Below are 9,200 nucleotides of genomic sequence, written 5' to 3' on the forward strand. Positions count from 1 at the left end.
GTAAAAGTTAAACCTCCCCCTTCCTCCCCTCCCCCTCCCCTCTCCACATCCCAGGCAAGCGCAATACAGCAAAGCAAAACAAGCGATTTCAGACCTGTGCAAGGTGCTGGTGGCGAGAAGAGACGAGCATTTACCCGATTGCTGCTTTTATTTTATTTTCCCCTCGCCTCCCCCCCCCCAGCACCACCCGCTACTGCAAACGTGGGCTCCGCGATGTTAATCTCCTCTCCGCGGGCTGAGGGCATGTGTGTGACTGGAGCTCCCTCTCTCTCAGGCTGCCAGCGCCACGCAGCACTGCACAAGAACTGGAGTAAGGAGAAAAACAAAAGCAAATCCAGGCTGAAAATCTACATCAGTACCAGCCGCCGGCTCTGCGATTTTATCAACACGAATGGAAGAAGAGAAAGGGGAAAAAAGAAATCGTGTGTAAGCTGCTACATCAGTCGTGGCACACGATTGTTTTATTCCTTGCATTATCTTCCTTGTCAGACTGAAGTTGGACATGGTAGGGAAAAATGCAATCTCATTAAGTGTGTTCTACAACAAAACAAGCATTTCCTGAGTGCCATCGGAGCCAAGCCAGCTCTTCAGCTATTCCTCTTTTGAAAAAAGATGAATGGTGAGCGTAGACCTGATTGCTCTCAAATCGGGACACCATCAGGTGACCAGTCTGCACTTCTAAATATAACACCACATTGTCCTGAGGAGCAGCTGCTTTGAAAGTTAACTGGAAACATCTACCTAGAGCCTGCAGTGTCAAGATACATATACCTGATCTATCTAAAACAAGTGCTGACCTCTCTGATAGCAACTACCTGCTCCACAGGAATACTGGGCCACATCCTCAGGAGCTTGTCTATGTTATGCCAGGAAAGAACCCGTCTCAGTGGGGGTATTTCAGGAAGCTGGTGACTACCAGGTATTACATGATGCCCTTTTATTCCTCACCTTGGGTTCTGTTATTCCCCAGCAGGATTGTTACTGTGGGAACCTGAACAGATCTTACTGCAACAATGTATTTGGGCAAAGGGCAAGGGCTAATCTCACAATAGAGAGAAAAAAAGTTTTTTGTCAGAAACCAATTTTTAAAATACACCTCTCAAAAAATCCTTTATTAATATTCTCAAAGCATGTCACGTATTTGCGGGCCCTGCTGTCTCCTCAGTTTGGTACTAATAAGAAGCATTTCTACTGAAACTACCAGCATCCATGTTCAAAACTGAGAGAAATAAAAAAACAATCAAACCCTGAATATTAAAGTTTATAATCAGATACAGATACTTTAGACTACTCACAATCATTTATTTACAATCATTTAAATGTAGTCTACTTTTGGGGGTGGAAAGGTATAAACATCCTGGATACTTACGTAGTTCTAGCTTCACTAGTAAAAAACAGCCCTGATGGCAGATAGTCACTTTTGTAGGGATCTGTTTGCATTCCAAGTGCCGTGGAACACATACAAAGATGGACTGTTGCAGAAAAGCAATGAACCCACATAGACAACAAGCCACCCCTCTGCCAGTCCCCCTGCACAGTCACCACCTCCCCATACACACAGCAAAACACACAAGGAACAAAATTCTGTGCTCAAGAGCTTTTCCAGTTTGGGTCAGAGCACTTCCAGTATTATAGTTTGGAAAACGGCAAGATAAAAATGCAAATAAAAATACTGTTTATATTCATGTTCATTCACTGCAGAGCACACTTACTTAAAAAATTACTGATAAATGACTTAGAAACCTTCCCGTGATGGGAAACACTAAATAATCCTGTTAGAAAACAATTCCCAATCTACCGTCTCCAGATATGTAAAGTAAAATTCAAAGCAAACCCAAACTATCTAAAAATAGACTAAAGCTAACCCAAATACGAACATTTCACCATGTGCTGTGAAGCTTACTGAAGCTGGACACTGGCAGAGAACCAAGGAAAAATAATTCCAGAGGTGGGGGCCCTTGACTCAGAAAGCTATCCTAATCCTAGGGAGTTTAACCCCCCAAACCAATAGAAACTTTTTATATGGCTTGAGTGAACATGATTATACATGCAAAGAGAAGGGCAGGCTATATGAAAGTCTATAGAATGATTGTATGAAAGTCAGTAATAAGATTAGCATTTGGCTGCTGAATTTCCAAATTCCCTTTCTTCTCTTTTCCTCATCTTTATTTTTTTTTTGTGCTGCAGAAGATTTACAATACTATTGCAACAATAAAATGATTACAAATAATTCAGCACAACAGTGTGCTCCCAGTTGTCCTCTGCACAAACCAGGTTTCTGCCCAGCTGCTGTTTTCAATGGATTTCAAAAGAGTCCTAAGTCGAATACGTTTTGTCAGGCTAAGGTACAGGTCTGAATAAACATCACAAATTTCGGTGAAAGAAATAATGGTCTTCATGCCAAGCATACTTTAAGATACACACAGGAACTACAAATCTAGGAGAACTGACAAATTGTACAGGAAAATGAAACCTGAACCAGCCGGCTGAGATGAGAAATATGACCTCCTTCCAGTCTCCTGAGTGGTCCTTCTGACAAGTATCAGGTTCCTCACGTCCATGCAGAAGTGCATGAGCTTTTACCCTGAATTATTTTTGGTAGGCACTTAGAGAAGAGTGGGACTACAGACCACAATAATGCAACAAGCCATAGAGCTGAACAGTTGATTGGTATTGCGTAATGAAAAGGTTTCAGTACCCTCAACTAACAGTACTAACATATACTGAACTCAAATTGTAAGTCCACTGAATAGTATCTGGAGGTCAGATGGAAGAATGGTGACCCAGACTCCTGTATCACATGGCAACTGTCTTCAAAGACAACCCATTGAGAAGCAGAAGCCAGGAAGCCTCACTGGAGGGCAAGTCAATCCACACTGGGAAGGCCTTGTTCATAAGAAAACAACATTTTTGTGTTGGATGCTTTCCAGAAGTGCTGACAGATTGTAGAAAAATGAGAGTGGATCCTTCACTCATGTTCACTATGGTAAAAGAGTGTATATATATATATAGTCTATATAAAAGCATGTAGCTTCTATGTAGACTAATAAAGTACATTACTGAATATGGACTGTCTATTACGACACACAACATTCATTAGGAGTTTCTGAGCCCAGATCTATTGTTCATTTTTCAAGAGAAACAGCATTAACATGTTGCTGGTGAAATCAATACTGTACAACTCATTAACACACGCTCCATGCTCCCTCATCTTTTTCAGTTGTTGGTTGTACTGTAGAAGAGGTGTACGTGACTAAATAGATTCCTGAGACGTTAGCATTCTAAAATGCAAAAAGAAAACCTTCCAAGACCAATGACATTCTTCATGTCTCAAATAAATAAAAGTTAGGGAGTGATGACACTATGAGTTGAAAGGCTGAGAAGTGGAACAATTTGATGGAAGGGGTCAGAGATTGCTTCTTCTAGAATCCAGTGTAATTTTTGCATTCTTACCCTTGGTTATGATCAGACAATAGCACAACATACTGTGCAAGCCACATGGCAGAGGAATCCTCTGTACTCCTAATTAGTAAGGCTAAAAATGGTGAGAAGACATACACAAATTAAATGATTTGCTTAAGATCATAAAGTAGTTCAGTGGCAGATTAAACAGAACATGCCCTTTTCATAGTCTCTTCTTTCAGACATTTGTTTCATTTAGCAATTTGTCACTTTTTCTTATGAATCGTTAAGATAACTGCTCAGAGATTAAGTACATCATGTATTGATGTTTACTTACACAATTCTTGTTCAAAGATATTTTTAGGTCCTTCTCAAGTATGTTTATGTTAATGTTGATAAACTGAAGGTGTTGCATGTCAAATGTTCAAAACCAGCTATTAGCAGTTAGCAGGATATATACAACCTTTATAAAAACACAGCTGTAATTGCGCAAGAGATGAAGCATTTGGCTTTCTGCTGCCTCACATACCTGTTGGTTCAGGATTCACCTACCCACTGCACTCAACATTTGAATAATTTTGACCTTTTACCACCCTTAGACAATTCAAATCAAAGGTTTCTTGTTGTCAATGCAAGCTCCTTGAGGCTCACTCAAAACTGCATCTGTCAACCTGCATTTTAGTCTATTTCATTTCTTGCTTGAGACTTACAGAGTTGCTTTCTCATGAAGACCATGAGCTTATTGATAATTCTCTCTGTACTATACATTTCAAAGTGGCTAACGCTGATGTTCATCGAGTCGTTTTTCCACCCATCGATCTCTGCATTGGTTCTATAAGGTGCTTTATTGGCAGTATACAAACATTTGGTAACTTGAGGGCTCCTCTAACTTTCAAGATCTTTCTATGCAGGTATTTTCTGCCTCAGGAAGTCTATAATTGTATATGCTTAATAAATGCTATCCTAAAAGAATTATGTTGCACAGGGATATGAAGACAGGCTGCAGATATTCTTAGATAGTAAAAGCTGAAAATACTGTCTGCATTCCACCATTTTCTACACAGTCCAACATGAAAACGGATACATGACAAGCTGCATTTTCAAAAGCATCTTGATTTCTAGCTTTCCACCCACAATTTGGTATCAGTTCTCCCTTGCATTCTAACATTTTTCCTAACAAGTACTGAAACCACAAAAAATGGCTGCACAACTCAAGCCTTGAGTGATAATTTCTATGCCTTTTAAAGACTTATCTCCATTCCTTTTTTTGGAACAAAAAAATCCTGTAACCCTTGGAAGGTCTCCTGAGCTCCTATAGCTCCTCTTCTAGAAAGACACTGAAATAGAATTGTTAAGCTTGATGACTTTTAAGTGTGAGCATAGCTCATTGTACCTTATATTCTACATAACTGACAAGTAAATCTATTCTGGCTATAGCCAGAGCTTCATTTTTCCTAGCGATAGCCATGCAGACCCTGCACTCACCTTCCAAAACAGTGTTATGATTTGAGCATGTTACGTGTTTGTACTGCGGGATGTATGAAAGGCTTTATTTCCCTCTACTTGTGAGGTAGAAAAAGCAGCTATTTCTCCTGACTTTTCTCAGAGTTGATCTGGGCTCATGGTTAGTCAAAACAGAAGGACAGAAGGCCCAAACTAGCAGACTCAAAGAAAGGAAATGCAGCTCTGAGGCAAATGGGAGGGCTACACAGCTACATGGACATTTGTTTCACACAGTCTGAAAACATCTGTATTTCACTGGGTGATGCTGCAGTCTTCTCGGTTCCTGGGGTAAGCCTGGGTCTGTGCCACATTGAAAAATTTGACCTAGTTTTCATTTTTTTTGGAAAGAAAAATCTCCACTGAGTTCACTTAACTTAGAAAATGGGTAAAAAAGTAATTTGTCTTTGTAATAATTTCTTAGAAACAGATAAACAAAAGGCAGATGAATTAAAACAAGGGAAAAATAATTGGCCTATATAATTTCTTAATGGATGCCAAGTCTTCATTCGCAGAGAGATTAAACCTTCAAGAGCAAACGCATGAAAATGCTCTGTAATAAGGATAGAATATCTCCAGCGGCAGCCAAAGGTCAGTGTGCAAGGACTGGTCCACTGAGGTTCACAGTCCCATAAAGAGGGAGAGACAGAGACAAGAAAGATATATATGGGTTTAGCCCGTAGCATTTTTGCTTCACCAGCTGACCTGGTGTGTAAAGTGCAGGGGAGATTTGTGTAGGAGCTAGTGCAGGTCTTAGGAGAACTAACTCCTGTTTGATTTTCCATGCTGAGGAGTGTTCCTACATGCCTTTATTTCTGATATGCCCAGTGGGATCCTAGAGAAATATCCCGGGAGCTGAAACATGCCATGGGGTAAGGAGAATGCCCACAACAGTTAGGTGTTTAGCTCCTCTGATCCATTGCTTCATTGCTTTTGTTTTCCATTTTTTTTCTCCCAATCTCTTCTCACTGCTTCTGTCCCTTATAGTAGAGAGAAGCGTAAGGGCTCAGTGTGCTAATAACACCTTCTTTTTTTGTAGCAGGCTGCATATATACATATGCAAATATAGTTTTGAGCTGGGGTGATGGGTTTTGTTTAAAACTGTCACAACTGCAGTCTGGAGAATTTTCTTGATGATGAAAATAGATGACTAATCCTTTTGGTAGTATCTGTGTAAACAATACGCACACAGCCACTTTCTTAAAATGTTCCTGCTCTTCATCTTTAAATTAATGCATACTGCTCCATTTGACAACTTCTTCCAAGTTCTGTTCACTTGCTGGCCCGGCTGGGATGTGCCCTATTCTCTCCTTGTTCCTCTTGCAGATTGGAAATGCGTTGCAATTCACCAGATTTGTTAGAGTAAAAAAAAAAGTATGTTAAGCATAAATTAAAGAAACAGAGTATGTGTAAGCATAAACATAATTCATTACATCTTAAAACTAAGCCAAAATGATAACAAGTATGTGCATTATCAATTACTCTTCAACTGCTGGGACCCGAGTTCAGGGTTTTACACCTTTGTCCACTATATTCAGGTCTTAATCTGCAATTGGCTGAATTCAGAAAGTCAGAGTGTGGATTTAAACGGTATAGTCTTCACCACTTCAATTAATCATTGGGAAAGAGTCTGACATTGCTGTCTTTGCCTAGGATAAACCTGTTTTGAGGTAAATACTACAACTACAAGGTGGAATGAAGGAGAAACACAAAATCCTAAACTTTCCTTTAAAAAAAAAAATAAATTCAACAAATAATTGTAACAAATGCATACTTTGGAGGAATGTCCCCTTAGTTGTAGAGGCTACATTTTCACTAGTTCTGCTTTTGCAGGATGACACAGGGGAAAAAATAGAAAAAAAATTAAAGAAACATTTGCGGAGTGGGATACCATACATTTTACAACAACACCACAAGAAATTTATTTTTGTTTAATTTTTCTCCCCACAACTGTAGACTTAAAACCAGACACTTGAAAAACTGAGTATGAAGCAAAATAATGAGGCTGCATGAAAAGACTATAAGATGCAAAAATCCAGAAAACTGATGAAAGTGAAAAGCCCTGCAAGCAGTTTTCTGACTTTGAATGGCAAACTCAAGAAAGATGAAAGATGAATGCTTCAAAAAAAACCCCATCCTTTTGTTTCTTGAAAGAATAGGTTATTGTCTACTAGTATTTCTTGGACACCATCAGTGGTTCTGCACTCCCAAGAAACAATGGAACACACATCCCTGCCCCAAGGAGTGTACAATCAAAAAGCCAATAGAAAGATGTCCAGCAATTTCAAAATGAATAAGATTAGGCCCAAAATTAGGCAAATGTACTTGAATTGCAAGGCCTGACAGCATATTAGCAATAGCTCAGCAAAAGACAACAGTCAGCCTAGCCATTCAGAGATAGATGCTTTGATGACAGATTAAAAATAAATAGACATGGTAATGGCTATAAAGAAAATAAACTGAAGTTGTAAGGAAATGTTTTGATTAAAAAGCTGATATTCTCAGGTCAAATATGCTGTCAACAGGATGTGACATGTAAGGTCTCAAAAAGCACTCAAGGCTAAATTTCCACTTTGTGCATGCAAATCAGTGGGGTGTGTGGTTATTTATCACTGTCACTTGTGAGAGTGATAAATACAATTTACATCTGTAAAAGCCCATTTGTGCTTAGTTTGTATTCAGTTAGCAAATACAGTTGTTGTATGCACATCTGTATATTTTATCATTTGCTTCCAGAAAAAGCAGAGCTCAAAACTGTACCTGAAAAAGACGTCATATTTCAAAAATCCGGTTCTAAGTGGTGCTCAGGAAAAAAAAACAGTACACTGCTGCAGATACAATCAAATCTATTTCCAGCAATGTCAGCAAAGTAAGATAACACAGTTTAAGATCAAACAAACAAGATGCCAGACACCATGTAGATGTTAGACTGTGTTTGTCTGTTTCCTTTCTTGTGCCCTTTAATTGACAATGAGTAGCTCATAATTTTAACAGTCGGTAGGGGTCAGTTAACTTCAGAGATGCTACTACTCCTTTGCTACACGAAAGCACAATTCATAACTTTTAGTACTCGTGGCATGTCTGTAACTTTACAGTGATGCCAGTCATGCAACCAGTATTAAAATTCCTGGATCAGGGCAGGTGTGTTGCTCAAGTTAGGCAGTGAACATCTCCCTGTGCCATCCCCAGCACTGAGACAGGTTCTTCACTGAATTCTGCATCAGGACAGTCCCAGCTATCCCAGGCCAATGGATCCCAATGCACTGGGATCCACTGGGCTCTGCCTATTTGCCTTTAAAATGTATCATTTCATTATTTATTTGTGTTTGACAGGATATTGCAGCAAGAGCTAGAGAAAATCTATCTAGAGTGAATACTGGATTCTGAAACACAGGACCTAACTGCCCGTGAGAAGAACTGGACTGCCAAGCTGTTCACTGTCCAGTTTAACTTTTGCACTTGCCTCTCAGAGACACTAAGAGACACTGCTATCCCTTGTACAATAAATCATATTCATTCATACTCTGTGAGCTTATCCGTTCCGCTATTTGTCTCATTTCATATGAGCACCAGAAGAACTCTCAGCTGCAGAAGACAGTTGAAATCAGAGTAAAATAGCAACCTGAGATATTATATGTTTACTTCATTAGTCATTTCATCTATTCTCAAGCTCCAAAAGGTACTTTCTTTTGATCTACACGTACCTACGTTGTTTGAAGTTTGGTACAGAGTTTAGGCTCTGGCTCTCTGGGAACGCTGTGACGAGATGTGAAACCTGAGTCCTCATGACATTCTCTGGACATGTAAAAGCAGTTAGGATTCAAGCCTGAGCAGTAATAGCTCTTAAATTACTTTGTGTTCTCATGAAAGTCAGTTCACAGCTGAATATAAGATGAATGGTAGTCCCATAGCAGAATTTAGTATACTTAATGGAATTGAAGTTTGAGAGCTGGAGGGTATGTCCATGAAGACAGAGCCTATGTGACGGGAGATCTAGTGAATGTTTTCTGGTTTAATGCAAGAGCTTTGTCTTGCAGCTAGTCAAAAAACTAAAGAGCTATTATTAGAACTAATAGTGCTGTACATTAACCTGAGCAGGTCTGGTACTGGAAAAACCCCTATCTTCTTTGAACTAAGCAACAGCAAGGTGCCTGCTGTTTCCTGTGGCATTATCACACTGTTGTCTCACAATAACAAAACAAAACACCAAACCAAAACAAAACAGACCCTATCTTGTTTGCCCTGGGTAAAATCAATTTGCATTTCTATTACTTTCTAATGACAAACATTACAGTTTA

The 9,200-nt window shown here is 39.4% G+C and overlaps 1 protein-coding gene across 1 annotated transcript in view; it reads right to left on the bottom strand.

Annotated features, from left to right (window-relative positions):
- Positions 1 to 238, bottom strand: part of RBMS3 (RNA binding motif single stranded interacting protein 3) — a 742,307-nt gene extending 742,069 nt beyond the window's left edge. The window contains exon 1 of the mRNA XM_061362639.1: positions 95 to 238. The gene's annotated coding sequence lies outside the window, so the exon portion shown is untranslated. The remainder of the gene's footprint in view (positions 1 to 94) is intronic.
- Positions 239 to 9,200: the final 8,962 nt, after the last annotated feature.

The sequence above is a fragment of the Neopsephotus bourkii genome, unplaced genomic scaffold (genome assembly GCF_033783945.1).
Source record: "Neopsephotus bourkii isolate Nb327-2 ecotype Australia unplaced genomic scaffold, CSIRO-AGI_Nbou_v1 NB_1132, whole genome shotgun sequence".
Classification (NCBI taxonomy): Eukaryota; Metazoa; Chordata; class Aves; order Psittaciformes; family Psittacidae; genus Neopsephotus; species Neopsephotus bourkii.